Source organism: Anopheles maculipalpis, chromosome 3RL (assembly GCF_943734695.1).
Source record: "Anopheles maculipalpis chromosome 3RL, idAnoMacuDA_375_x, whole genome shotgun sequence".
In the NCBI taxonomy this organism is placed as follows: domain Eukaryota; kingdom Metazoa; phylum Arthropoda; class Insecta; order Diptera; family Culicidae; genus Anopheles; species Anopheles maculipalpis.
Genome location: NC_064872.1, coordinates 25,153,123 through 25,180,912, shown reverse-complemented (window position 1 = coordinate 25,180,912; position 27,790 = coordinate 25,153,123). Strand labels below are relative to the sequence as shown.

The following is a 27,790-nucleotide window of genomic DNA, read 5'->3' as shown; positions in this document are numbered from 1 at the left end:
AAGGTAAAGAATTCGCCAAAAAGCAGTAACGTATGCATTAAAAAAAAAAGCGACAAAAATGTTCCGATTTTTCGGTCCACCAGGTCACAGTGGTCAATGCTAGTTGATTACGTGCTGTAAAAATTTGAGAGCTTTATCTCTTAATTTACAGCAGCAAGGACGTGCACGTGCTTGGATGCGATCAGGCAAATATAAATAGAGAAGGGAAAGTATCCTTGAGTGGGAGGATCTAAATCTGGGCCATCCAACCATTTTTGTCTCTGTAACATTCTACAAAAGCTGCGGTTTTACCGTGCATATTAAAAAAGTCGCTTTTATGGAAATGCATACGTTATCCCCAGGAACAGATTTCACTCGAACGCTAAGTAGTGATGCGGCTTCGCGCAAACAAAATAACCGAAGAATATGGGGCAGCTGGGGTTTCTCTTCTCGCTGTCGCTCAGCATATGCATAACTCTTCACCGTACTTAAGCAGGGCTAAGTAGTGGAAGTAGTAGTAGTAGTAGTAGTAGTAGTAACAGGGGTTTAATCCAGGAGGTTTGAACCCTGTAAGGGCGAGGGCCGGTGCAACAATCTCTCGTGCGAGAAGGCGAACGAAGAAGGAAAGGGATATTAGTCAAATTTTTTCGGGGGGAACCATCCCTTCCGAAAGAGCAAAAACGTGAATAGAAAAGCACAAAAAAGCACACAAGTGCGATCATACTCTCCTGAATCTTTAACATTCCACTGTTTCCGATGCATTCCCTATACTGTTTCATCTCGTATTTAAATAATAGCTAATAGGGTTAGGTTGAGTGTGACTGCTGTCCATTGTTGTCTTTTTAATCGAAGTTTATCGCGAAATACACACACACTCTTTCTCTCAGATATTACCAGAAGTAGTGTGATAGGTGTGATCAGTAGTAATTGGTACGGTTTGGCGGATTTGACCGTCCCGGTAGGTTTTAACGTTTCTCTACTAACACTATACCTAACGCATCCATTCCTGCAGTTAAGGATTGTTCAGGTCCATAATCATTGCATTTAATCCGTCATTAGTGTCACACAAAAAAAAAAGCTATACTCTCTCGGGCAATAGATTCCGTATCACTGCCCTAGTTTTTTTAAACGATCGAACTACCACTCGGAAATTTACAAAACGAATTGTACACAGCGGCACTGTGGACGTAGTATTAGTAAAAGTAAGGATGTGAAAATATGATGTTGATATATTGCATTTATGTCGCTTAAAATAAACGCTGTGGTAAAAAAGCATAATTTCTTTAAATCTTGCCTACGTTGATGACCTCACTGTCACGCCCAAAGGCCACTTGTCTAGTCGAGTATGTTTGCTGATGAATAATATCCGGCCCGATTATGCATGAGTCAAGCAAATGTGATTCATATGTCGGTTGGTATTGTATTACAATTGCATCATTTACCTTTCAACGGACAGATAGAGCATTCACCGGATCGCTATTCAAACGGAAAAGCGTCACTCACGTTCAGCACGCGTCAACAACTTATTTAAGCGTTATCTAGGTTGTTATATTTTTGATACAGTTGCACCATTACTGCGCACGAGGAAGAAAAAACAAAACTTAAACCCTTTCCGACATGGTCACGTACACCGGACATTTAAATTTTTAAACTTATGAATTTAAAATAAAAAGGAAATTGTTTTGAATGGTAATCAAAATAATGGTATACAACATGCAACAGTTAATTAATAAGAATGCTTAAAAGATATGGTCACTTATACCAAGGCACATTCCATTCCACAGCACATTGGGAGGCTCATTCTTCTCAAAATATCTTCGTCAGGTCAAATCCGTACGCCAGATGACCATCTTATTCTTCAAGGCACACTGTATGAGTTCGATTCCTGGCGCAATCGTAACTCTTTAATTTTATGTATTGACAAATGTGCCATCATCGCCGTTAGCCTATCGAAAGATCCTTGTGAGAAAAGACTGTGCCAAAGATCTAAGCTTGTTTATCGACACCAGGCCTGCAGATCTGTCGAGGAACAGTTCGATCATGTCGTGATCAGTTCCGTGATCCCCTTCTGCACCAAATCGCTATACTACTTCTTGGCTCGTGCGCTGATGGAGTATGCGCGTGAAGCGTGTTGGGTTTCTTCGACCCGATGCTTGGCGCGGCTGAATCGGGTGGGGTCAAACCTGTCAGAGATCGGATGCAGATGTGGAAAAAGAACTGCAGCCCTACACTGAGTTTCCTGGAAACGAATTGGCGAACTGGTCATTATATTCTGCTCAGGGATGAGCATGTCTAGAATACATGGCCAGGTCGCCAATCCATATCCAAGTATTTCGGTCGTGGGCTGTAGACCACCATCCTCGGTTGCAATTCCAATAGGTTCGACTTCACCTGATTCAGCCAAAGAACTTGCTGTGCCTCTCTAGACCTTGCGCCGAATCCGACTAGTACTAGTATCCGTAGGAGACTGACGAACGTATGTGTGTAATACACATTTCGTGTATTAATGGAGTCTTCTGGATCGCAGGAGTTTGTGAAGCCTGTAGTAGGCACGATTCCCCTGAACAATACGCTTTCGGATATCGCTGATCATCGCTGGTATGATCGCTAAAGTTACGATCATACCAAGGTAGTAGAGCTCTTCTACCACCTCAAGATCGTCGCCGTCGACACAGATACAGCTGGTTCTGAGTCGGGCACTGTCAGAGACGTTCAGAGCCTCCGATCAAGCTGATACTTACGCCGCTACAGATACCAAGGAAGCCAAGGAATTGGAGAGAACGGGCGAAAATCGTGCCCCGAATTTCGAGGTCCACGCTCCGCATAACACCCTCTAGACTGATGTTTAACAACAAACAGGAGAGCCCCTGCCCTTGCCTTAGACCCCGGTGAGATTCGAACGATCCCCCTAGCATGATCTCTCTCCATCCCGTCCAAAGTCGCCCTGAACAGTGTTCCCAGATTCGCAGGAAATCCGTACTGTTGCATGGTGTTTCACAGTTCGGGCCCATAGTAGCCGCCAAGAAAATGAACATGTGATCCGTAGTGATCTGATGCTCTCGGCATTTCTTCTTTTTTTTCAGTAAAGGAGAAATCCTTTACACCGTTCACTTTAGGAATAGGTATTACCAATGACTCCTTCCATGTTTTTGGAAAACAACCACTCTCTAGCGATTCATTAATCACCATGAGAAGGCTTTCTCCTATCACATGGAAGCAGTCCTGAATTGCCTTTGAAACGTAAAGGATACCATGAAAAACCATTGTCGTGAAGGAAGGCTCATTTCTTCCTCGGTGGAATTGTGTTGGTCTTATCAAATATGTTGATGGCTTGTTGGATTCCTCGAAATGCGCTTCGACGCCCCCACTTACGGTATATTAATTTTTTATTATACAATTAGAGTAAAAATATCGTAAAGATAATTCCGTCCTTCTCATACCTGTGTTTGGGTAAGAGGTGGGACTTATCATCAGAAATGGCGAGTATCTTTCTAGCATAAAAATTTGGCCGGTGGTTAATTTGCCTCTAACAAATGTAGCTTGGTAGCTTCCGACGAAACATGCAGCTATGGGAGCAAGTCTGCAGAACAGTATTCGGAACATGATTTTATAGGAAGTGTGCAGGACTATGATGGCCTGTAACGTAACACAGTCCATCCTGTCGCCCTTTTTGTACACCGGGTGTATGATACCCAGTTTCCACTCGTCCGATAATTCTTGCAACTCCCGAATCCTACCAATCAGCCGATGCACGATGGCGGCAAACCTCTCCGTACCCATCTTGAACAGTTTGACCATCAACCCATCGTTGAAAACCGACTTGTTGCATTTCCACTGTTTGATGGTTTTCCTGATGACTTTGTCCAGAGATGGCGGGGACACCTTGTCATCGTCATGCTGGAAGTTTTAGTACTGCTCTCCTCTGCTTCCAGCGTCTGGTTCGGTATCTCCTGCTCCGTAGTTCAACCAAATTGAGAATCGATGAAGACAAACGTACAAAATTGGTTGAAAGTATACTAACGCAAAAACAAACGTAGAACTAAAGTCTTCTGTCAATAGAAAACAGGATTCACATTGGTGTTTTTCAACATGAACGGTTCTTAGAAAGGAACTTAAAACAAATAGGTGAAAAATAATCATTAATACTCTATCCCAGACCATTTATAGCTCACCCCCTAATTCAGGCAATTACTTACTTTAAAGTTTCCCATAATTGCGTTAGCGCCACTGTGTCAACACATACAGGAAGTCAATAAACACATTTCCATATTTCACACCTTTACCGCGGCATATCAAACGTTTGATTATCGTTTCACGTGTGCAACTGCGCTAATCGTTTATGTTAACGATGAATAAAAAAGCATAAAACAGCATTACACCTCAACAATAAACAGAAGGTGAGGTCAAAAATCGCCCTAATAAATGGTAATTTAACGGTTGGAAGCACGTGAAGATTTTTTTTTTTGAACCCCTCCTAACCGTCGCCTACTATGACACAAAAACAAATAGAGCACTTCCTGCACGCGTGTTCGAAGAAAAAAAATCGCCTCCATATTTAAATCATGCCCGAAGAAGGGGGTTGAAACTTTAAAGCAAAGTAAAAAAAAAAGAACGGCCTGCTAGGATGTATATAGATAAAGGAAGTACATAACTAGTCGAGTCTAGATAACATCCAGTGGGTTTTTTTCCTCCCTCAAAAAGGGTTCCATGGACTCCCCTGTATGTGTGTGTAAATAGGGTGGTGTTATGCTAAAACTTTCCAATCCTTTTACATGCTTTGTTTGAAAAGGGGTTGCGAGCAGGGCAACACCAGTTCGTGGCAGGCGAGGGTTACTTTGTTGTTTTTTTTAGGTTTTTGAAGCTACAACTGGGTGTACATAAGGCGCACATTGAGTTTTGCACGGGAAAATCCTTTTGCGATTAGGGCAGGACACCGAAAGGGGTAGGATGTGTGCGGGTAGGTTTTTTAACAATCGGCCTCGGATGCCAGAATGAAGGGGTTAGACTGATCGGCCGACCCGGTATTTGATTTAGTCTCGTGCGGGCCGGAGAAGTGATTGGATAGCCAAGAGTAGTGTGGTAAGTAGGATTTCTCTTCTAACCGTCCGTTCAAATGCGCATGTTTACCGGGTGGGGGGTATGCAATGTATGCAAAACAGTCGCGTCCAAAGCCGTGCTCCGCGAGGTTCAATTCGGAAGGAGCGAATTTTGAGTGATCATTTGAGTTTTAAAGCTCCACAAAGTAGGAAGAACCACATCGACCAAGATCAGGACTATCGCTGGAAGGAATTTAATTACGCTTTGATCATTCCAAAGGTTCCGTAATCGTGTTCGTCAAATGTTGCACTCGAGATCGAAATTGGATTTCTCATCCCAAAAAAAAGAAGAAGAAGGACCAACATGTCCTGAGGAGTAGAAAAAATTGGCATCGTTTTCGCAGGGTAGTGAATTTCTTAGTGATGCCAAAATGGCTAGTGTCTTCCGGCTCAAAACATTAGAGTGCTTCAGCTAAACCACTTGACCGGTGAGCGAACCGTGTCAAACGCCATTTCAAGGGGCGGACTGATACATCTTCCGGGGCATATAACATGTCAGTATTTTTAACAAGCCCCTGCAACGCTGGCGGATGGCGTAAGGACACGGTTTAGAGTGTTCCGATAATTAGGAAATTAGAAATGTGATCCCGCCTGTGCCGTGTTTTGCTGTCTATTGTTCCTGTTTTGCTGCTCTCGGGTGGTTGGTGTGGAGATGGAATACTTGGACAAAGGGGGACTAAAAAAGAAATCTGGACATTTCCTTCCTCAAGAAGTGGCACGTAATTGGAGGAACCCGTCGACTTCGGAGCCCAAAATCTCAATGTCCTCTCGTATAGAGCATTCCTAGAGAGAGAGAGTGAGAGGGTCCCCCGTCCCGGCAAAAAAAAAAAACAGACCACCTTTGGCAGGAAATGGACCTGCGATATTGGATGGATGGTGCATGGTGCTTGAAATGGAATTTCTAATAAGAAAGAAAATGTGAAAGGAAAATCCATGTTAGTTAAATTTATTTAGCTACTCAACCGCCACCCATCCTGATTGCTCGTTACGCTTCGCTTTTTTTTTCTTCGAAGAAGTTGAGATTGGAAAATTCGAAATGGGAAAAATCACTTGTGTTCCATTCGTTTTTCGATAGGTCCTTGTGTTTGATTTGGCAGCAGTGAAAGCAGGTTTCCCTTTTTTTTTTTGGAACCGATACCTGTTAATAGTTGAATTTGAAATTGGACATTTGAGTCAAGGGACGATTGATAAAGTCCCTCCCATTCCCTCAAACGTCCCCTCTGCCCACTTCCAGTACCGATCGACACTGATTGGCGTACGACGACAAATGAAAATGCTCCACAAATCGAACCGAATTTCCCAATTCCCGAGTTTTTTTTTTGCTCTCGCATAGTAAGTGGCCATCGGTTCGGAATGTGCAGTTCGACCACTCCTCCCAACTGGTCGCGTCGCTGGTTAATGAAAAAGTGATTTGGGTTGGATTAATTTGGAACTTTGATTTGACGCTCGTTTCTTCAAGCGCTCCTGTGCCGTTTCGGTTGATTTATTACGAGTTTTTCACGTGAAACATTTCATGATCGACAGCACAGAAAAAAATCCCGCCTAAATTGTGCCCGAGAGTGGTAAGCAAGAAAGGTTGACTAAACAACCACAGGCCAACATTTTCACAAGCTTCATTACGAAAGGTCTTCTTTATAGGACAATCTAATTTTTTTTTTCTGTCCAACTTTGCAACAATTTTACACAATTGTTAAGCCATAAAATGCGTGCACAAATTAAACAAACTGAAACCACCCTCTTTTGATTGAGTTTTCCCAGCTGCTAATACACGCCACAAGGAAAGAGAAATCCGGAAAAAAACAGGATTTATTATCATAAACCGCTCCAGGGGGTCAACCTCGTTCAGGGCTCAGAGCTTCTGTGGGACTAATATCGTTCCCTTTCAATTGATTGCCCGGCAAGCAAGTTAAAAAAACTGGAAAATCTTATTGTGGGGGAAATATTTCCATCTTAATATTCCTTATTTGGGGGAAAAAATCGCCTTTTCCCGCTGTATTTCATATTTATGACAATCGGTGGAATTTTCAACCACTCCAGTAGCAATAACAATAATAATGTGTAAAGCCACAGTCCCTGGTTGAGCTCGGGAAAACGACACACACACACACACACACACACACACACACACACACACACACACACACGACAAAAGCTTGCATGCTGGAACAAGAAAAACATGCATTTTTTAAAGGCCCAAATCGAATTTATGTCAAATGTTGCGTTACCTCAGTGTGTTATTTTTCTATTCCATCTGAAGTGAACCGAATTGTGGGGAGATGGGATGGATGTCCCTTTTGTGTCGTTGTCTTTCCCTGGAAGAAAAACCTTATCACAAATGTATTTATTTTTTCAAGCATTAGCAAAACATGTCGTTCAAATTATGTGCGTGTAGTGTTCAGGACTGTGTGTGTGTGTGTGTGTGTGTGTGTGTTTGTGTGTGATGTGTTCACCCTCTGCCGGATCAGCTCTCTGTCCATGGGAGCACGTTGCTATGCAACACGGTAAGACGCACGTCAACAGGATTTACAAAAAGGACGAACGAGAGAGTGAGTGAGTGAGTGAGTGAGTGAGAGAGTGAGTGTGAAGTAAACAGTAAAACAGGGAGGATTTAAATTCAAAGCCGTCCAATTCGACATGGACGTGATTTGGAATGCTGGAACGACTACCGTTGCCGCACGGTAATGAGCATGACGGGCGACATGGGCGATAATAATGGGGCGAACCTGATTATTCGAGGAAGGAAGCGCAAGTAAGTCCTCGCAAGGTCGTAAGGTGCCGGAGTCCATTATTGAAATGAGACGAACGTGCGTGTACGACACACACACACACACACTCATTCACACACTCATTACTATGTAAATTGGATTGGACGGACTGGACCGGACCGGTCTTATCTCGTACTTGTAGTTTGTCCCTTAGTATCAGGGGATGAAAATCCAGAGCAAACCGTCCTCCCGGATGTTATTAGTATGCTGATGAAAATGGACATCACACGAATGTGGTCCGGTCCTGTGCCTGCGGTCTGGCCACAAGGATTCTAAAAGTGTGAAAACTGGATTCTTGTGATCAGAGGAAAAGATAAGATGCGTAAGATAATTCCAAAATGCTGATTACTTTTATTTCCGCCAGGAATGTACAGTACAGTGGCCAATAGTTTAAGACCACTTTTGTGTCCGCTTTTTTAGTAAGCTGATTGCGATACTTTTACTACTTTACTTTACGATTTTTTGCTGAAAAGATTATTGACAATTATTTATATATAAAGCAAATATTTGTAGCATTTTAGTTTTGCTTGAAACGTTCGTCAATGATTGTGTAATAAAGATTAATTAATTAATGGTCTTATTTTACTGTTTAATGAGGTTTAGTCATATTTTAATAAGAATCGAAAAAAGCGAATTATAATCTATTTCATAATTCAACCGATAGCAGGAACTTGTGTTCAAAATTTTCAACCAAATTTTACAAAGAAAAATAAAAAGACTCGTTAAAAAAAGGTTTCAAAATCTCATTTTTGCGACCACTAGGAGCAATAGCTAGTGGTCTTATTTTATTGGCAGTTACTGAACTTTCTTCAAATTTATCTCTTGAAGTGTATTCAAATGTTTTTTATTTGTATTCATTTATGTATTTTATTCACTTTTATCCATTTATTTTTTGGTTTTTTTCTTGTTATAAACAAGTTTTCAAATTGTTTTTGTGATGTTTTCATACTTTTTCATGTTTTTTTTTATTTTTGATTAACTTTTTGAATCTTTTTTTCTATTTTTTTCCATTTCTTGTTTTAACTTTTAATACGCCTTTCATTCTTAGGAAAGTGATATATTGTTGCTTGAGTTTCTAATATAACATATAAGTACTCTATGTACAATAATAACCATCAAAGAAACTACTCTATGATTGCAAAATTATCAACTTTTTTTTTTATTTCGTTTGCCTCTTGATCATTTTCCTAACTCTATGTAAAAACAATATTTTTTGGTTAATTTTTCGTTGTTTTTTTTGTGTTTGAGTTTTTTTGTAATTTATTTCTCTTCATTTGGAAGGCTTCTATGATCTTACGTTTCAAAAAATAAACTACAGTTAAAAGTCTCACTAATTGGAAAGAACATTCCATAAATACTAGGATTTAGCATACCAAGAAACTTTGTCGCTAGGGGAGCCTCGTCATCCAAATGATATCGTAATCGCTGTATCATCGTCTACTGAGATACCTACATGTTTGAGGGTCTTTGTCGTGCAGGGAGCTTTGTCGTCCTGTAGAAATTCCTATTTTCCTAAAGACTTCGTGTACTAAGACATTTCGCCGTCCAAAGGAACATCGTAGTCGATTACCATTTGACAGAAGGTCTCGTTGTTTAAGTTTCATATCCCACGAGGCCTCTATCAGCACTGAAACATGAGTGGTCCCAAGTACTTGGAGTCTTTGCCGGCCCGAGGCATCCATGGTATTCGAAGGGGACCTCTTCTCCCAAGAGATTTTGTCGGTGAACGGGCTTAATTATCGAAAGGGAAGACAGCTTGTTCCGCACAGGTTCAAAATGTGCCAAGACCAATGCTGTACATCATTTCTGCCATAGGCCTCACTAAGTCCGGATTCACTATTCTTTAGTTGGTTAAATCCATAAAAGAAGAGAAGAAAATAAGGAGACAGAATTAAGAGCTTCATATTGAGAGTGTTTTTACCTACTTGCAATTGGTTATTTTTTGGAGCTCTGTCATCATAATTTTTATTGTAAAATTATAACTTTCATTATTATTTTAGTGTTCCGTTGTGTCGTTCATTAAATTATTTCCTCAAGAGAAATGATAATTTATGAAGATTCATATGACTGAAGTACAAGAATACGGCGACAAGCGGTAATAATATTCAATAAAACTGACTTAGGTTATTTGTTTACATCATAGGTAAAGCATTAAAAACTCTTTTAAATGTTTAGCTACGGAATCTTACTATAAATGATGTTTATATTAGTTATCAAACAAAAGAAACAAAACGTTCTGTACGCCGCGTACCCAAGAAAAAGCAACCCGTCCTGGCAAAGTTTTCCAGCGCACACACCCTTTGTTCGATCGATTTATTCATCCTTTTCTGCCCTATACAAGCGGCTCGCTGTAACGTATTTACATACACGTCCACACATGTGTGCGGCCCACAATGATTGATTGTGTTTACATCCATCCGAATCGGGATGAATCGCTCAGGATGTGCAATTCACGCAACTTTATCCCACCAGAATCCATACTGATGGATGGATCAGAAGCCAGAGAGAACCTTCCAAAAGGGTTACAACCAGATGGACGAATTCTCAGTAATTTCTACTTTCTTTCCCTGATGAAACGGTTAGATGACACGGATGGATCCAGTTACCAATATTTACTGATTATTAATCATAATTTTCAAGCCGTTCAAAGCATGCCTGCTGGACAGTTAACCCCTTCTCACACGCTTCAATCCTTTTTGTCCCCATTTGTACGGTTGTGTACTTCTCATTCATTTTCATTGCATTATCGTGCGAGGGACGTCACACTGTAAAGGCGAAGTGTATTTAGTGCAAAATTATGTTAAAGGATGAATAATCCATCATGTGCGGTTTCTTGTACGTCGGGCGCAACATTCTACCAATTTCGTGTGAGTGCGCCCCGAGGTGGTTTCAGCACGGGACGTGGGCGCTACGGGTGGACATCGGGAGTTTCTTTTGTCCTTTGCGATAGCTTGGAAAGCAAGATAGACAGTGAGCAACAATAAAAAAAAAACCACCCAATCCACAATTCTGTGGAATCATACTCAAAATGCGGGAGGATTTCGAGCTTTATCAGCATTCAGCAACAGAGTGGACTCGGTCCGTACATCCCGGATACCCTGGTGTCCCATGCCCACCAGTCACCATAAATCTCAGTTAGAGGATCAACCGAAAACGAGTCAAAAAAGGATTTGATTTATTTCCTGTTTTGGGCAAGGATTTCGGCCTCGGTAAGCTTTTCCGTGGTAATTTATTTGAATTTACTTGAAATTAGATCATTGGACTTTGGGGCAAGTTCTTGCCGCCTTCCACTTGAAAGCCTCTTGAGATTGTTACGACGCTTGCTCGTAGAGAACGTGAGGTGGATGATTTTAATGCCCTAACGGACAATGCGAACGATAATGGGAAGCGTACATAGACGTGGTACGCTCCTGAGTGGTCGGTAGGACCACTCATATTTCGACACTAGCAATAATCATTTTACCAATAGCTTCGCAGCCAGGAAAAAACAAGGATCTTCACTTTTTTTTTCCTTTCCAAAACCCAGTTTCCTGATGTTTTAGTTTGACCCTCCTCGCCATGCCATTTACGGTTCCAGCTCTGTCCGGTGAAGAGAGCCATAAAACACATTAAATCCCATAGAATAATCGAAATGTCACATTAAGATGTGAAATATAGACGAATGCGGAACCGCACCGTTCGGCCCACACGGGCCATCGTCGTGATTTGCCCCTACGCGAAGGTGTCCCGGATGGATGGACAGAGTCCAGTTATCCTTTGCTGAGCGTGTCAGGCGGTTAGGATTCGGCGTTCGAAGAAATGAAGGCTTCTGCTTTGGGGTTGGCCAAGGCTTTGCATCCGATTAGTATGGAAAGTATAAAGCTTGCCCACATGCCACATGGGACGAAAAATCGGCCCCTTCTTCGTCCGTGACTCATGGCCCGTCCGGTTCGGCTGGTGGTCAACCATAAATATATATTTTATGGAGCCCTTTGGTTTATATTTCCTTCTTTTCCGGAGGCACAAACGCACGCTCTCCGTGATCTGGACGGTGATTCCAATATTTTTTTTGTGTTACTGCGAAGTTGTTGCCTTCCCTGTTGTGCCAGATAGACATTTGGTTTGGGTGTCGCTGTGTTATTTTTTTGTGCACCGGTAGTTTTGGTGTGTTTGGACTTGTTTGCATCGTAAGGATTTACTGGCAATCAGCATCCTTTCGGCCGGGGATGGCGGTGGTACCGTGTGTCCTCGGGGAATAGTTGGGATGGACGTTCTCCACCAGCAGAAAGCCAGGGGGCAAAATCGGAAGATGTATGGATTTTGCAACAAATCAATACGGGTTCGGATGGAAGCGGAGGCACATTTTTATGTTTTCTTTCTTCTATTTGTTGTCGGAACTAGAATGGTAAGGGTTTTTTTTATATATATGTTTTGTGGCTACGAATCGATCAACCATGACGGAATGACAATAGATCATAACTAAGCAGCATGAAGGAGGAGCAGACTCGACTTCTTCGAACAGACACAACTGTGTTTCAATGAAAATCCAGTAAGGATTCGTGTTATTTATTTATTTTTGTTTAAATTCTGCTCACGTAATTACCGAGGGGGTTTTAGATGATACAACAAACCAAGCGACTTTTCCTATCAATTCTTTCTCACTGAAACATTATATTTGTATATAATAGCATGGGCGAAGTACAAGCTCGTTTTTGTAAATGATTTTTGATAGCTTCATAATGTAAGCCATCCGGCAAATGCTACCTGAATAACATGTAAAAAAAATAGCTAAGAGACCTGACCATTGAGTAGTAGATTCTACTACATCTACACACTTAGCTTCATCCAAGGTACAGAGATTTCTTATAATAAATCCTCATATCTCATGTACATCAGGCACAACAATCCTTTCCTTTTACCTCTTCCCAATATTCCGCCGAGGTGGAAGTAACCTCAGAGGCCTAAAAACCTTTTTAAAACTTCAACAACTATAAGTCCTGGACTTGTCATAGCTTTACAAGAAAACATGGATTGAACGACACAGTACAGAACGATACGGCAGATGATCTCTCTGGACCAGTTTCTAAGTACACGTCGTGCACGATAAATTTGACAGTTCCTGTGGGAAACATTTTTTTTTTTGGTTTAATGAAACAAATAAGAAAAAAATGTTTACTAACCATCCTCGGCATCCTTGACCGCCTGTATCCGCTTCCGGACTGGAAGAAGCCCGGACTGCCATACCCCTGGACCGCAAAAACGGTCTTAATTTTTTTAAACCAATTCTGCATTTGTGTTGCAGGACGTTCGGTTAGGCTGGTGTCATTGCTCGCTGGCATGCCACTAGTTGCAAGGGAAATGTATAGGATTTGACAGATGAGGTTGAACGTCAAACGTCAAATCCCATACATTTCCCTTGCAACTAGTGGTATGCCACCGAGCAAAGACACCTGCCTTAGTGTCCCTTTCAACCATGCCCCACACGAAATAGTCCAACGGGTTGAGGTCCGTGGAGCTGGGAGGCTATCACAGTTTCCAAACACTTGTGGCTTTCGAATGACGTATCGTTTGTTTTGATACGATAACTAAATCACGAACTATGAACGAAATGGTCAAGTGTCAAATTTATTTTGCACACGATGTAGATAAATTGGCATGAAACCTGGAGTGTTATATTAGTGCAACATTGACGTACCTGTGTTGCTACTACCAATATGTGGTTCTGAAGTTTTGTTGCCTAGCTCTTGGGATGCTTCATGAAGTCTATAGCATATCCGTGGCGTCATTGGTGCCAGTTCAAGTCTTGCCGGGGAAGATACAACACTATACGCCATAACTATTTTCTATGTGGTGGCAGTTTTTCATCTTGTTTTAACTTATACTTCTACTACTATTTGGGATTTTTCTTCTTGACTTAACGATCTTCTAGGTCATGCTGGCCATATAAACCTAGTATACGGTTTGATTATACCACGAGTAGTTGGATAGTCGGTCTTCACCCTCGACGCGGTGTCGTTGTCGCAACATCACCAAGAGTCGTTTTCTACCCCGTTTCAAGAGTACTAGCTTGTTGCTTGTGCCTTTCCTTAACTTAATTGACCTGTAGGTGGATGCAGTCAGTCTGGCTTAAGTAGTGATGGTCTGGCAAGGATTCGAAACATAATTCTATCGTGTGCCAACCGGTGCCTTTACCCCCTTCGTTAATGGCGGTAAAAACAAACAAGAGGAGTTGAGTGTTAGATTTTTGTTATTATAATACAGTTTTAAGTGCATATCCTGCGATAATCATGTGCCTTAATCATGCGTCTTGTGTTTTTGGTGCTGGTACTGTTAATCTATAATCTGAAAAATTCTAATTGAAATCAATTCGAGTACAGAACGAGCAGCAAATCTCCATTTTAAACTCTAAACGCTCTAAGCGTTCCAACCAATCAAATGGTTTCGGCAAAAAGCCATTTTAAAATGCACCCTAACCAGTTTTTCCGTTGTCGAATCAATGTCTCTATCTCTACATAATTTGCTTATATTTAAATGGCCCGTTACATAATCCTTCCCTTTTTTGTGGAGTGGTTCAAAAGAAAACATGACAGCTTTCTACTAAAAAGGGTTGATCGCAATGGCGCAGGCTAGAAATCATCTTCTAGAGGTACGTCCTTATTTTTTATTGGAGATATTGGAAAACTTGAATCACAGCATAAAAAAAACGCAAAAACACATCGTGGTGGCGTTAGTGTCGTGTGGCAAGCGTGTTTGGGTTCGGTCTCATTATCCCATCATCATATGACTAACCATGCATCTGTCGCTTTTAAACCCAGGTTCAACGACTCGGTTGGTTTCTGTTCGTGTGTCCTTGTTAACCCTCCGTTTTCACGCGCTTATGCTTATGTACAGCAGAGAGCAGGGATGCTGAAGGCTGCCACGAGCCACCACCACCATATTACCGCTACCTTCCTTTCCTTTTCGTCCTTCGTCCTTCCGGCATCCTCATCCTCGCTTTTGTCAATGCCACAGATTGCATCCGTTTACATCCTTTCGCCAACCGTTTTCACCTCATTCGAATACCTTTTGTTCTCCCGTGCCCGGAGAACATCGGCTGCTAGAAGGGGGTTTATGGTGTGGCGCACTTTTGGCATGTGCTCGCTCGTCTGCGATGGAAAAGCGCATATTTGCACTTCTACAACAAAAAAAAATAAAAGGGAAAAGAGAAGGCCATGAAAAAAGGGGAATGCTGTCAGTAAAAGAGTTTATCGCTCTTTCCTTCTCTAACTCTCTCGCTCGCTCGCTCGCTCACTCGCGTTGTACGAGGTCCCGTTCACCCCTTGTAGCCACGTCTGGTTGCCGTGTGCTTGCAACCCTCTCGTTTGGAAAATCTATTCTGAATTCCCTTCTGCTTTTCACCGCATCGCAAGCGCCCTCCCAGCAGCATCCAGCCAAAAACCCGCCCGGGGTTGTGTTGTGATGTTGATCCCATATTCATGCACACACACACACACACACAGACAGGCAGGCACACCGATGATGATGACGACGACAACAACATCACGGCACGAAGAAACCGAGCATATCAATCGCCGTCCGTTTTTGTGTGCAATTTATTTTATGATCCTTTTTTCCGGCTCACGTTTCCTGGCCGCGCACACCAAGACAGGTTGAGCGTGTACGAAAAGGATACAACGTGTGCGTGTTTATGTGTGTGTGTGTGCACACGCTCGCGGTATACTGTTCCTTCTGGCACGAGAAGGATGCTGATGCTGCTGCTACCGCTGTGTGCAACATTATATATTCAGCGCATATATTTTCCATACATTATATTTTATTTCATACATTAAATTTGAACTGGCGCATGCGCACAGTTGGAGCTTCTGTGGTGGTGCAGGGGGGGGCAAAAAAAAACCTATGCTTCCGCCCGTTTTGCGAAGGGATGGAAATTTGAGTTTTGGCTTTTGCGAGATGGGACTCTTCTTTAGAAATGGGAAAAGAAAGGGGTGAGAATGTATATAGCAATGGAGCTGCTGGAACAGCAACGTCACTTACATAGGTCCCGGTCTCGAATGGCATTTGATTCGCAAAAATGCACCCCTTTTTTCTTGGGTGTAAGGCAAAGAAAAGGTGTCTTGTGGGTGGCTGGGAAGGGGGAGGGTGGCCGTTTTGATTTGACAGTTTTCCCTTTTTTTTGTTGGTAGCCTGTCCAAGTAACAGGACCAAGAACGCAGACAGACGGATAGACAGATAGATGGGTTGCTTTGATAGACAACCGGAGTGACATTGTTGCATCGTGCTCTGCTGCTAGTAAGTAAGGGTTGCTAGGATACCGCTAGGGAAGAACCACAAGAGTTTTCATCCAGGGTTGAAGCATTCCTAGCAGTTTGCTCGTTTTGCGTATCATTTGAAAAAAAAAAAGCAAATATTTCCTTCTTATAATAAAAATCTCTTTTTTGTGCCATTTTAACATTTAGTGCTGCAGAAGGATTTAAAGTAAAAAAGAATTAAAGTAGATTCCAATTGATTGTTTGCAAAGGGGGGGACAAACAGGAGCGATTTTTCTATTTGTAATTTTGGTATTTTCCAACCGTCCGTAAGGTTCATTGCCGTCCTTTTGCAAACAGATTAACAAATTGCGTACCGTACGGAAAATGAATGATCGACATGTTGTGTGTGTGCGTGGGGGGAGCGGTATTGTGGGAGTGGTTGGATTGGAAAACAAGAAAAACTTTATCAATTCCAGTCCAGCGTCTTGTTTTTTTCCTTCTCCTTCGTATAACATGAGACTATGGCGGGAAAGTTGAGTTGGGAATTTTGGGGGTTAGAAAAATACCCAACAAAAAAAAAAAAACCTCACCCAAGAAAGAATTGCAATCATGCGTACACGCTGGTGGTTTTGTCCGATAAAGCGTCGTCCTGCCAGCGTCGGACCGGTCGTTTGTTCGTTTTGATTGCAAATAGACGGCGAACGACCGTCCCCCGCGCGCCACCGAAATCGAAATCAACGGCCCAAAACCGACAGCGAATATGTGAAATGTCAATCAAACCCGATGGTCGATAAAATGAATTTAACTGTTGACTGACGCACCCACCCTGGACATTCTTGAGGAGGAGGAGGAGGAGGAGGAGGGTGGACAGGCGGATGGTTTTAGTAGATGGTATCGAATGTTGCTTGCCTGCTTGTTCGCCTATTTGTGCCCACTTGTGCCGAAACTCTCCGCTCAAATTCCACCGATCGGAATCGGAGTTGAAACATTCGATGCTCCCTGGACGCTTCGGCAATCTAAAGCCAATCCAGGGTTAGATGCTGAATCGACAGCTTCTTTACCTTGTTGCCTATTAAAAAATATATAGCTAAATATATAAAGAAAAAAGATTGCACTTTCAGCATGTATTTCGTGTTCTTGGCAGTTTCTTCTTACTGACATAAAACTCCCACCAATAACCCCCCCCCCCCCCCATACAATAAAAAAAGGACTAAGAAGAGAACATCCCTATAACGAGGCGTGCATGCGTCTAAGCAGCGCCCATTCGCGTATCCAATTATCGCTAATGCGTGTGTGTGCGGACCATTATTAAAATAAAAATGTAGAGCTGGTGGTGTCTTCCAACGCCCCGAAAGCACGTGCCAATGGTGTGACCCATCGGTTCTGCGGCGGATGCTGCGGTTTCATTTGTGGAAATGGATTTTTTTCGGGTGCCAGTTTTAGTAATGGAGACACAGGCCCATAAGGTCGCTGCGCGTGCCTTTTGAGGCGTTTAGTTTTCGTTGCGTACACGATAAATATGTATTCAAACAATGTCGTTGGCGATTGCTGTTCGTTGGGGGACATTGGCGTGCATTCGCACTAGTGCTGCTGGTGATGATTATAATCGTAATCGTAAAACATTGGAACCAGCCAAAAAAGCAGGGCTCAATAATCTCGGCCGCACAGTTATGACAATATTATTCATTCCCGGGGTTTTTGGCTTCGTTCCGGTAGGTTCATTGGTTCAAAGGGATGTTCTAAGAAGGGGAAGAAAGCCAAAAAACAACCACACGGCACATGGCACCGCACGGTCACCAATTGCTGCACCACGGCGACAACTCCATTCGCCTAGTCTAATGTCTTCGTTTGTGTGTTTCTGTTTTCTTCTCCTAACGAAACGATCAAATGCTGTGGTTTCGAACTGTCCCTAGCGTGTTTGAGGTTTTTTTTTATTTTAATATCAAATATTATTATTGTTTTTATATTCATCTTTTACGATTGTACGATTCCTAGGGCCCGGATCGGCTGGACTCCCTCGCGTTATCTGGTCACACTCGTCGCCGGGCGCAATTTTTCGCAATCGAGCAAGAATCGAACACACGCCGGGGCCCTGGTAATGGTAATGGCAATGGGCGACGAAGGATAATATCGGATATCGGGCTGAAATAATGTTAATGCTCACACGCGCTACTACCACACCACACACGCCACGTTTTAGCCAAATTGAATTGAAAAAAGATGTATAAAAAAATATGGGCGAAGAAAACGAGGACCATCGAAAGAATGCAAACCACCGGGTTGGGCCTCCCCCGTTCTGTCGCCCACTCACGCTGCTGATGGTGAATTGTTTGCCGTTTTTTCCCGCTCTCTCTCTTCGGGTCAAAAAATGGGAACGTTTTAGCCAAGGGGAAAAACCATCAGTGGGATCTTTTTTTGTTGTTGCTCGAATTGCTGTTTTGTGAGTAAAGATCGGCTAGAGTTTGCATGTCCACGTGAAGTGAAGTTCGCTTTATCTTACCAGTCCCAGTAGGGGGTGTTTGCTTCCGCTTTCTGGTCCGATTCCCGATAGGTTGATGTGTGTTTATTTTGCATGATTTTTTTTTCTTCTACCGACAGGAGGTCTCCCCCCTCCTAACAGCAAGGAGTGTTTGCAAGGTGCTACCAGCGCTGGGACGGGACACTTTGTGTTTTATCGTACCGGCAGGATCTCTGGCAGGGGATGGTGACAGCATGGTGACGCACTCACAGGAATCAACTAATCTAGGCAATAATGGGATATAGCATTCGAATTGACCTCACATTATTGCGACCAGCGCCCAGCGAAACTTTGGCCGGTTTGGGGAGGAAGATTTTGATTCAAGTGTGCCCTAATGTTCTTTGAGGCTTTCTGATATTTCTTTTTATAATAGAAGAGTGTCTTCAATGTTTGATGCTCGAAAGATGTGAATGCTTGTTTAGTGTAAGCTTTGCGTTGGTGGAATTTGTTTATTTGCAACGGAAAATTGGTGAAGATCAACCAACAATAACAAAAAAGCGTCTTGGGACGGCTTTGGAGCCACGATGCCTATCGTTAAACGCACAGCAAAACGGCGGGAAAAATAGCGACCGAATAGACCTTGTGACGTAAAGCACACAGTTTTGGAATTTGCTTTCACACACACACACACACAAACAAAAAGCAAAACGGTCTTCGGGTTTTCCCCCGTAAACAAGCAGACAGCAGATAAAACCGGATCCAATTACCATAAATGGAAAAAATAACAAAGCCAATCAAATCAGAAGTGAAAAACATTGCCCCGAAGAAAATTTTGCTGAAAGTGCGGGAAATGAAAATGCATGCACGTTGAAATGGGGAGGGAGCGGGGAAAGCATCCAGTGACAATAAGGAAAAACAATACCGAAACGAATCACATCCACCAGACAGACCCAGACACACAGAGGAAGCATATGAGGAGCACACCACGATGATAGTAGTTGCCACGCTCTGGTGTGTGTTGTTGTCGTCGTTCTGAGCCCCATGCCATCCCCCCATTCGGCGGACGGCGGATGAGGAAGCTGTTCACGTTTCGGGTCGGTAATGGCTACCAACCCCAGCCATCACCAACGAAGAAAAACACGTCCTTGTAACGTCTGGATTGGTTGCGCATTCAGCGTGCAGAACAGAAATTCGATAGACCGTAAGGAAAATGAACGCTCGTTTGAATTGTGACCGGAACGACCGATACTGACTGTTATTCCGGCGGGTGAGGGGGTAGTAAGGGGAAAAAAAATTGTTCCGTTTTAACGACAAAACGGTTGCGATGCCGTAGGAGTCAAATAATGTAGAGTAATATAAAAATATTGTGTAGGAAATCGGAAGGCATCGGGACAACGGTTTTTTGTGCGCCAGAATGGCATAAAAAGCAAATTGCAACCGTTCCGTGTAGTACCTGTTTTGGCCCTACTCGAACGGAGAATATCGGAGTGGTTAAAATGGGTTCCAAAAATGAGGGATTTTAATACGAAAGTTAAGGTTTTTTTTCTGTTGGGGAATGTTTTTACACAAGATTAGCTCAGCGTACGTCGTCATTCATATTGGCTATTGAACGTTTATTGGTATGGAGCGCTCCGATAGCCGTACGGATTGGTGGTGAAACGTGACAGTGCAACGGTCGCGAGTTCGAATCTTACTGAGCTTGTTGAGCATAAAACTTACTTATTTACTTACGTGTCATCGGATACGTACATTTGACGATTTTCAGTCAGGATAAGAAGGAAATCTTGATTTTATGTGCCTAAAAAATCAACTAAACCAGTCAATCTAAAAGTAAAAAAAAAAAAAAATGCGAGTTGATGAAGTTTTTGATTGCATTTTTTAATGAGAATTATATTTTAAACCAAAATTATTGTTATCAACTAGCAACAAGTTTGGGCAACCTGGTGTGCTGTAGAAGAATATCCAACAGTCGCTTCCATGCTAACTTCAAACTTGGAGAACTCTCTGTGGAGGATATGAAATTTCAATGGTCCTACGACCTCAAGCTTATGGATATTAGATAGAGCCATGCTTTCACTATTTTGGTTTTCCCTTTAGCTTAGCAACCTTCTAGGCCTACTAGACTGGAACTACTAGAACGGCTTACTAGACTTGCCGATACCACGTAGTCCGTCCTCACTCTGGGGGGACGGTAGTGAGGATGGGATTTTAACCTCGGTTCTGCCGTTTGAAGACCGGCGCTAGTGTCGCTTACACCACCGGGCAGCCTTATTTTGGGGTTTAAAACAGCTGAAAGCGGATCTATAATTTGTGAGAAGAATTTCCATAAATCCTTCCTTCTTTTCTGGTTGACGATGTTGAACTATCGAACATAGGACAAGGTAAATTAATGCAAGTTCCCCCAAGTAACTATGCACACATATAAAGTCACTGTTTGTGTTGCATGCCTTCCTTCTGTATGAACCCTCGTTATCTCACAAGCATCAAGTTGACAGGAACAGGGATTGAAGTACCCAAAGCCTACAACACACATGGAGCCGTGTCATCAAATATTGCACTTCTTGTGAATCCCCAAATATTTACACATAGATTAATCCTCGTCAATATCTCCTGTACTGTTAAATAAGCTCATCTTTTAAAAGATATTATACGGATACAATATGGGTATCCTTTGAAATATATGAGTTTGACATCACTGGTCTGGACTACAGATAGCTGGACATCCTTTAAGCAGCAAATCATAGCCAAAAATAATGAGGAAAATATTATTTTACGTCGTATGCATTCTGCATGCGCTTCAGCCTCCCCTCTCATTACTAGAAGCACCAGCTTCATCTAGGCAGTACCAATTGTCATCACTGCACCTCTATGGCTGCAAATCTCCCTAGCAACCTGCTGCTGCTGTTGCTACGACGCGCGCACAAAACCCTGTGCAACGTGAGACACGTGCTCATACTCGTCTTCCACGCCAGGAAAACAAGATAGTGCAGTGCATGTGTTTTTCCTTCGCTTTTTGAGCTCATTATTTCCTTTGCCCAATGGCGTTTTGCGCCTTACTCCTTCACCATACCATCTCACGTTTCTACTACACAACCTGAATAATCCCGCATCTCCTTGCCATACATATCTAACTTCAAAAAAAAAACTAACCAGCAAAGGGGGGTAAATATATGCCACATTAATTACTGAAATTCCGAATTTTTCCGGCATCATAAATTTGGCTATGGATTCTTTGGCTAACGGTGCGATAGCAGTCTAGCCCTTCTTGCAAATATGTTGCGATTTGAATGTAGCTTCCATTTGGATATTCCTTGTTTTATTTCACTCTCACACCTTCATAGACACACACACGCATGCACAAGCAAGTGTTTTCCCTTCTTCTTTCTTTGTTGCGCACGAACGCCAACAAATCATTAATATCTTCTGCTACTTAACGGCTGCCGTTTATTCTTCTCTTCGGTGCCCGTCTTAAGCGAAGGTCCGTGTTTTTGCTTCCCCCGACGAGAGCTGAAAGGGATACATGGGTTGGGAAAAATTTGCAAGGAAATGAAATAAAAATGTATATATGGAAATGGACATAAATAAAACTACGGCTGGAAGCTGACGCACCATCCGGCAAACCTGTATGGGTGCGAGCTGAATATACGCATTAGGACGCAGTTTTCTTCCGGACTGTGGATAGGGAGGGGGGGGGGCGAACGAGAGCGAGCTCATTATGTTACTACGGGGGTCAGGAGTAGTTTTGTGAAACTGGAGCCGATCGGATCCGTAGGGGTAGTGGAGTCCGTATTCCACGCATAGAATAATAAAACTCCTTTCCGTTTTTCCTTTTTCCTGGGCATCTTTTGCAACACAAAACATACACAGACACACAGACAAACAGCAAGGACAATGCGAAATATTCGCTTCGCTCCTGTCTGATTTCGGTTCGCAGCAAGGCAAGGCGATATTTGAATAAATGATTTACGTCGCTTGCGTCGGTTGCTATGGGAAACCGGTGCTAATGACACCGAACCAGCCACCCACCCACAGTAGTTTGTTTCTTTTGCACTGTGTTCGAACGTGTGTGGGACAGGATTATGTTGCTCAGTCGACACGAGCGTCCTAGCTCCATGTTCCCGTAGTTTCCCAATTAAACAAACTTGACGAGGGTTGAGGACAATTGTGTTTGTATCTACTGTGCGGGACAGTTTGTCGCAAGACGACGCAAATGCTCATTATGCGTTAGTTCTAAGCTGAGATGTACCCGTCAGCTTCCAAACCAGCGGGCTTGAGCCATCAGGGCCCTGACATTTTTCCTCCCTGTTTTTTTTTTTACTTCTCGATGATGTCTCGATGCACAATCAACCGATGCGATACGTCATTCTGGGTTGCTTTGATTTGAAACTGCAGCTCATCCAATTCTGTGTGGCGGCACAGGATCAAAAGGAAAAATGCTAATTTGACTGGCCTGGTTCTTGGGCTACTTTTTGCTGCACGCGTGAGAGATTCGCCGTCCAGTTCCGATTGTGAGGCATGTTTGGTTTTGTTTTTGTTGTCCTCCCGTACTACAACAACAACCGGTTGAATATTGTGGGTTGTTTTTATTGTTTCGTTTTCTTACGCTGCTAGAGTGTCGGGCAAGATCAACCATTCCGCGGCAGGACGGTTGTCACACCCGTGCAAGACAATTCGGGTTGATTATCCAGCGCACATGAAGGCGCACTGGAATACTTTGCAATGACAAAATGCGCACGGACAGCTACAGTGCTGCGAATGGAAATTCGGACACCTTGAAAACATGCCTTTTTCTAGACTTTGAGAGCTATTTTCTAAATCTTTCGCCTTTTAGTTCCACCGTACCACAATCTATGAGTTGTCAAGCAGCAGAAAAGGATAAAAGAGTGCAAGCAATGTTTTACATATTTTTGTTAATAAAAATATCTAATGAAAATTTCTCAATTTTCCTTTAGCTTTCAGTACAGTTTTAAGTTTTTTTTACTTGTTGCATACCTTATCTATTTCAAATTTGAAATATATTAGCTAGTACAGCACGAATTGCTGATGTTTGTTGTAATCTTAAACATGAAGATGGTGGTTTCTAATAACTGATAGTAACCCTTATGTTACGTAGGGTCTATTTTGATAGATGCATTTATGTACATAAATAAATAATATCACAAGACATTTTCTAAATCTGCTAATCATCGTTGGATTATTTACATTTTTCTTACCAATACACAATTTTTTAAAATTTTATTCGCTTATGAAATCTCTCCGCCGTATTGTCTATTATTGATGTTGAACTAATCAAAATCAAGTTAATTGAGCGCCTAAAGGTATGCAATACAACTAGATCAACTACAATTCGGACACAGAAAGGTGGTGTCCAGACTTTAAGGTGTCCAGACTTTCGTTCGAGGCACTGTACATGAGCGTGACCTTCGGTGAAAAGTATTCGCGTATTGTAATAATGCAAACGCAACACACGGCTGTGGAATTAATCTGATCACAAAAAGGGCTGTTGCTGCTGCTCCATCCAGCATATGAAGAAGAGAGAGAAAAATGAGTGAAAAAACTGAATCCTTAATAAGGCTCGGCCATACCGAACCGAACAGTTTTTTTTGTGTGTTTCATGCAAGTTCATCGGTTTTTTTTTATCCAGCAACAAACAATGCACTGAGAAATATTGTGATATTTGTGCATTTAAAAAAAAAACGACTTCTATTTAATCGTTTTTAATATTATAAATTGTGAGCATAAACCTCAACCTGCGGATGCTTTTGCAAGGTTAAGAACAGAACCCAGTAAAAAAAGCTCCTTCGTAGCCATGGCAAATCGTAGCGACGCAATGCTAATAAAACGTTTCCTCGTGAGACGCGGCGACGTTTGGTTTTTATTTGCGCCAAGCTAGCGTTATTTATACGTATCGTCGCGCAGCACGCAATGGCATTCATTTTCCACTCTCAGCATGGAATTTAAATTCTTCGTCAAGTTGGCGCGGAGTTGTGAGGGGTTTTTCTTACCGCCTCTTCTTTATCCTCTCTCGCTCTGTCTCTCTCCCGCCAAGCTTTTTACATGACATCCTGCGCTTCATGGCGCGAATCCTGTTTGGTTCGTTCGTGTTTTTTTTTATTCCGCTCCGAGATTTGCGCCGATGCAAAGGGATTGGATGTCGCCGACGACGACAGCAACAACGGCGACAACGACACACTCATCACACAGACAAAAAAAAAAAAAAAGATTCCCCCTTGCCGGAGGAGACCGCAATGAGCCTTGCAAATGAAGCCGGCAGCATAAATTATGCCTTTTTTTTCACTTTGCTTTTCACCCCTATCGGGATTTTAAAATTTGAATGGGGCGTGGCATCGGCAAGCGAAAGAAGAATCACTGGTGGTACCCAGTCTTTCGCGTCTGTGTGTGTGTGTGTCTGTTCCGGGGGTGATTTATTTCCATTCTCCCCGGTCGGATAGCTGTACGGGAGGATGCTGCAAAACATCAAGTGCTTTATAGTGCCGTTTTTTGGCCGTTGTTGTTGTCCCACCGGATCGAAAACATCGTCTCAAGATGCCGGTACAGGTTAAGCTTCTCTAAGGGGGACCCTTGGTCGGTGTCTGCAAGACATTCGTAATCCCTTCCCGATCGAGTGTTTGATTATTCGAATTGTAGTATGTCCCCTGAGCCAGGTGAAGTTTCACCTCGAATGTTCTTCACAATAAAGCAGCTCTCTTGAGATGGATTTAAACAGTAAAAAAAAAAAAGGTGTCTTCTATTGTAAGCAGGACCGCCCGCTGGTGGAAAGTAGATCGATTTTTCCACCTCCTTCCCGCGATACGGTTCGGTTTCGGGAAAAGGACACATGGCGCGTTAAATATGCGTACGGTGAAAGATATGGTCCAAAACACCACCCATCCCACCCGATGGTAACATCCTTTCTAATCCAATAATCTCTAAAAACATTTCTCTTGTCCGGCCGAGGCGAAGGAACAAAAGCATCCTTCATCCAATTTGTGCCGAGTGGACCCTTTTTTCCTCCTCGACCTGTTTGTGTGAGGTTGTGATAAAGGATAACATGCACAGGAGGAAGTAAAGTGAGAAGAAGGGCAAAAAACGCGATAGTCCAACCATACGGTTGGCATTATTCATTCCCAACACTCGACAGCTCGACACAGAAAGCATCCTTACGCACGCACGCACGCACGAACGCACGCACGTGAGGGAGGGTGGGAGGGTTGAAGATGGCCACAACCGTCCACCGAAAGCAGCCAAGTGCCTACTTATTCAAATGGAATAAAAATGGCTGAACAGTTTTTTTTGTGCTTCTTTCCGTCCTTTTTTGTGGCTAGTGTTACTGCCCCATCCTGTTACACACCTACCGTGCGATGGGTCATGGCTTTTCTCTTCTTTTTAACACCATCTCAAGGGATGAATATATTTTCATCACACACTCACCCACTCACCCACAACATCAGTTTTCACAAGGAGATGGAAAATCTTTTCTTCTCTGCTTGTGGTTGGTCCTCCGATGGTTCTTTCCCTCGTTTAGCTTAAAGGGGAAGGGAAGAAAGGAAGGAGAGAGGTGGGATGGGTAGGGGTCACATTGGAAGTTCCGTTTCGGGCACTTGCACTGTACCGTGCTAGAGGAAATAGGATATTTTTTAAGCAAGTGAAGAACAAAATAAGATTGAAAGGCATTATCCTCCCCTGAAGTGAAGGATGCTGGGAGTGTTTTTTTATCAAGGGTGTGCCCCAAAATGTGGACACACGAGCAAACAAACGATTGTGTGCGTGTGTGTGTGTGTAAGTGTGCGTCAGTAGTGTGTGCCCCTGTGGCACGTGTGTGAGGCATTGAAGTTGTTCTTGTCAAAATCCCTTTCCAAAAAAACACTGGCACGATGGACTGAGCGTGGACATTAAGTGATTTGAAAATAAAACTAATTTATTTCAATTAAAATTATATTCTTGAAACAGTCAAACAACTGTTGGATAAAATTAAAACATGTTAAATAAATAAAAAAAAAAACATTTTGACGATTTAGCTAACACTTTCATATTTTGAAGTTGAACATTTTAGCAAGATCTGGAAGTAGTTTGATTAGTTGACTTAGTTAAATAAATATTGATTGATTGATTGTAACTTTTACTAGCATTCAAAAACTATCAAAGATTTTTGTCCGTTAAAACGCCCTACCCATATTGCTTATCGAGGTAGAATTAGATTTGATTATAAATTTTTAAATTCATAGAAAAGAACATTCTATTAGATACGGGATAATGGACGGGTCCAGCCAAAACTACCTGTCCAGAAACCATTCATTTTTCCATGCGATTAATTCATAAATATTTGACCAAACCTTCAAGGCGTCTCGGCTGAAGGTGTCTCAGGATATTTTTCATAAAACTTCCAGTGGACATATTACCATATTTGTTGATGTGTTTGGAGCTTATGATTTTCAGAAATTCCTAAGTGATGTTGGTAACTTATTAACATTTTACTTTTAGGGTACACCATATACAGAAAGCTCCATCCCGTAAATGTTATGTCTGACGGGACCCAGAAGGTCGCTAAGCCTAGAAGAAAATTAGACCATTTTACTAGAATTGTTGGGGAACAAAGGGATTTATTTCAGGAGATGATTTTACCGAATTTTAACTCTCCAGACGTTCATCAGTGTATCCTTTGAAAGGGAAACTGATTTTTCCGATAATCCTGCCACTAACACATGTCTAGAAATTGCTTCAATTTAACTCTAAATACCGAAGAAAGCGATGAAGAAAGCTAGAAAAATCGCCACATATTTTGAGGGCATTTTGAAGGACTCCAAAACTGCAAATGTCCAACGCCCGTCCATATTGGTTTTCGGTTTGGACCACTGTGCGAAAAGAAAGGCTCAGGAATTTTCCCTCACCCCTCACTTGGCAGGCGCTTGACCGCTGGGAAAATCGGGATGCCGTGTGGATGGGATAAACAGGCTCGTTCTTTGACACGAGCATAAAAAACCTTCCCGATTGGAAAACCTAGCTCGCGGAGTTTACCAGAAACGAAGGATAACTCTGAGGGATCTATCTATCTGCTCAGTTATGTGTCGTGTGTGCGAACATTGTCATAATTTTCTTTCCGGTTTTATTCCTTACTACACTTCCATCAGTTGAGCCTGTTATTTGCCCACCCGAAAGAAAGATTGCACTTGATGTTCGTTGTCTTTTCACCAATTTTTGACAGTGTTTTTCCCCTAGAACTCCTGAGGACAAGGATTTTTTTTCTTTATCCTTTATTGTTGGTCA

The 27,790-nt window shown here is 42.4% G+C and overlaps 1 protein-coding gene across 2 annotated transcripts in view; it reads left to right on the top strand.

Annotated features, from left to right (window-relative positions):
- The window catches only part of LOC126565193 (ubiquitin thioesterase otubain-like), a 345,090-nt gene that overhangs the window by 9,594 nt on the left and 307,706 nt on the right, over positions 1 to 27,790 (top strand). The gene's annotated exons all lie outside the window — the stretch shown is intronic.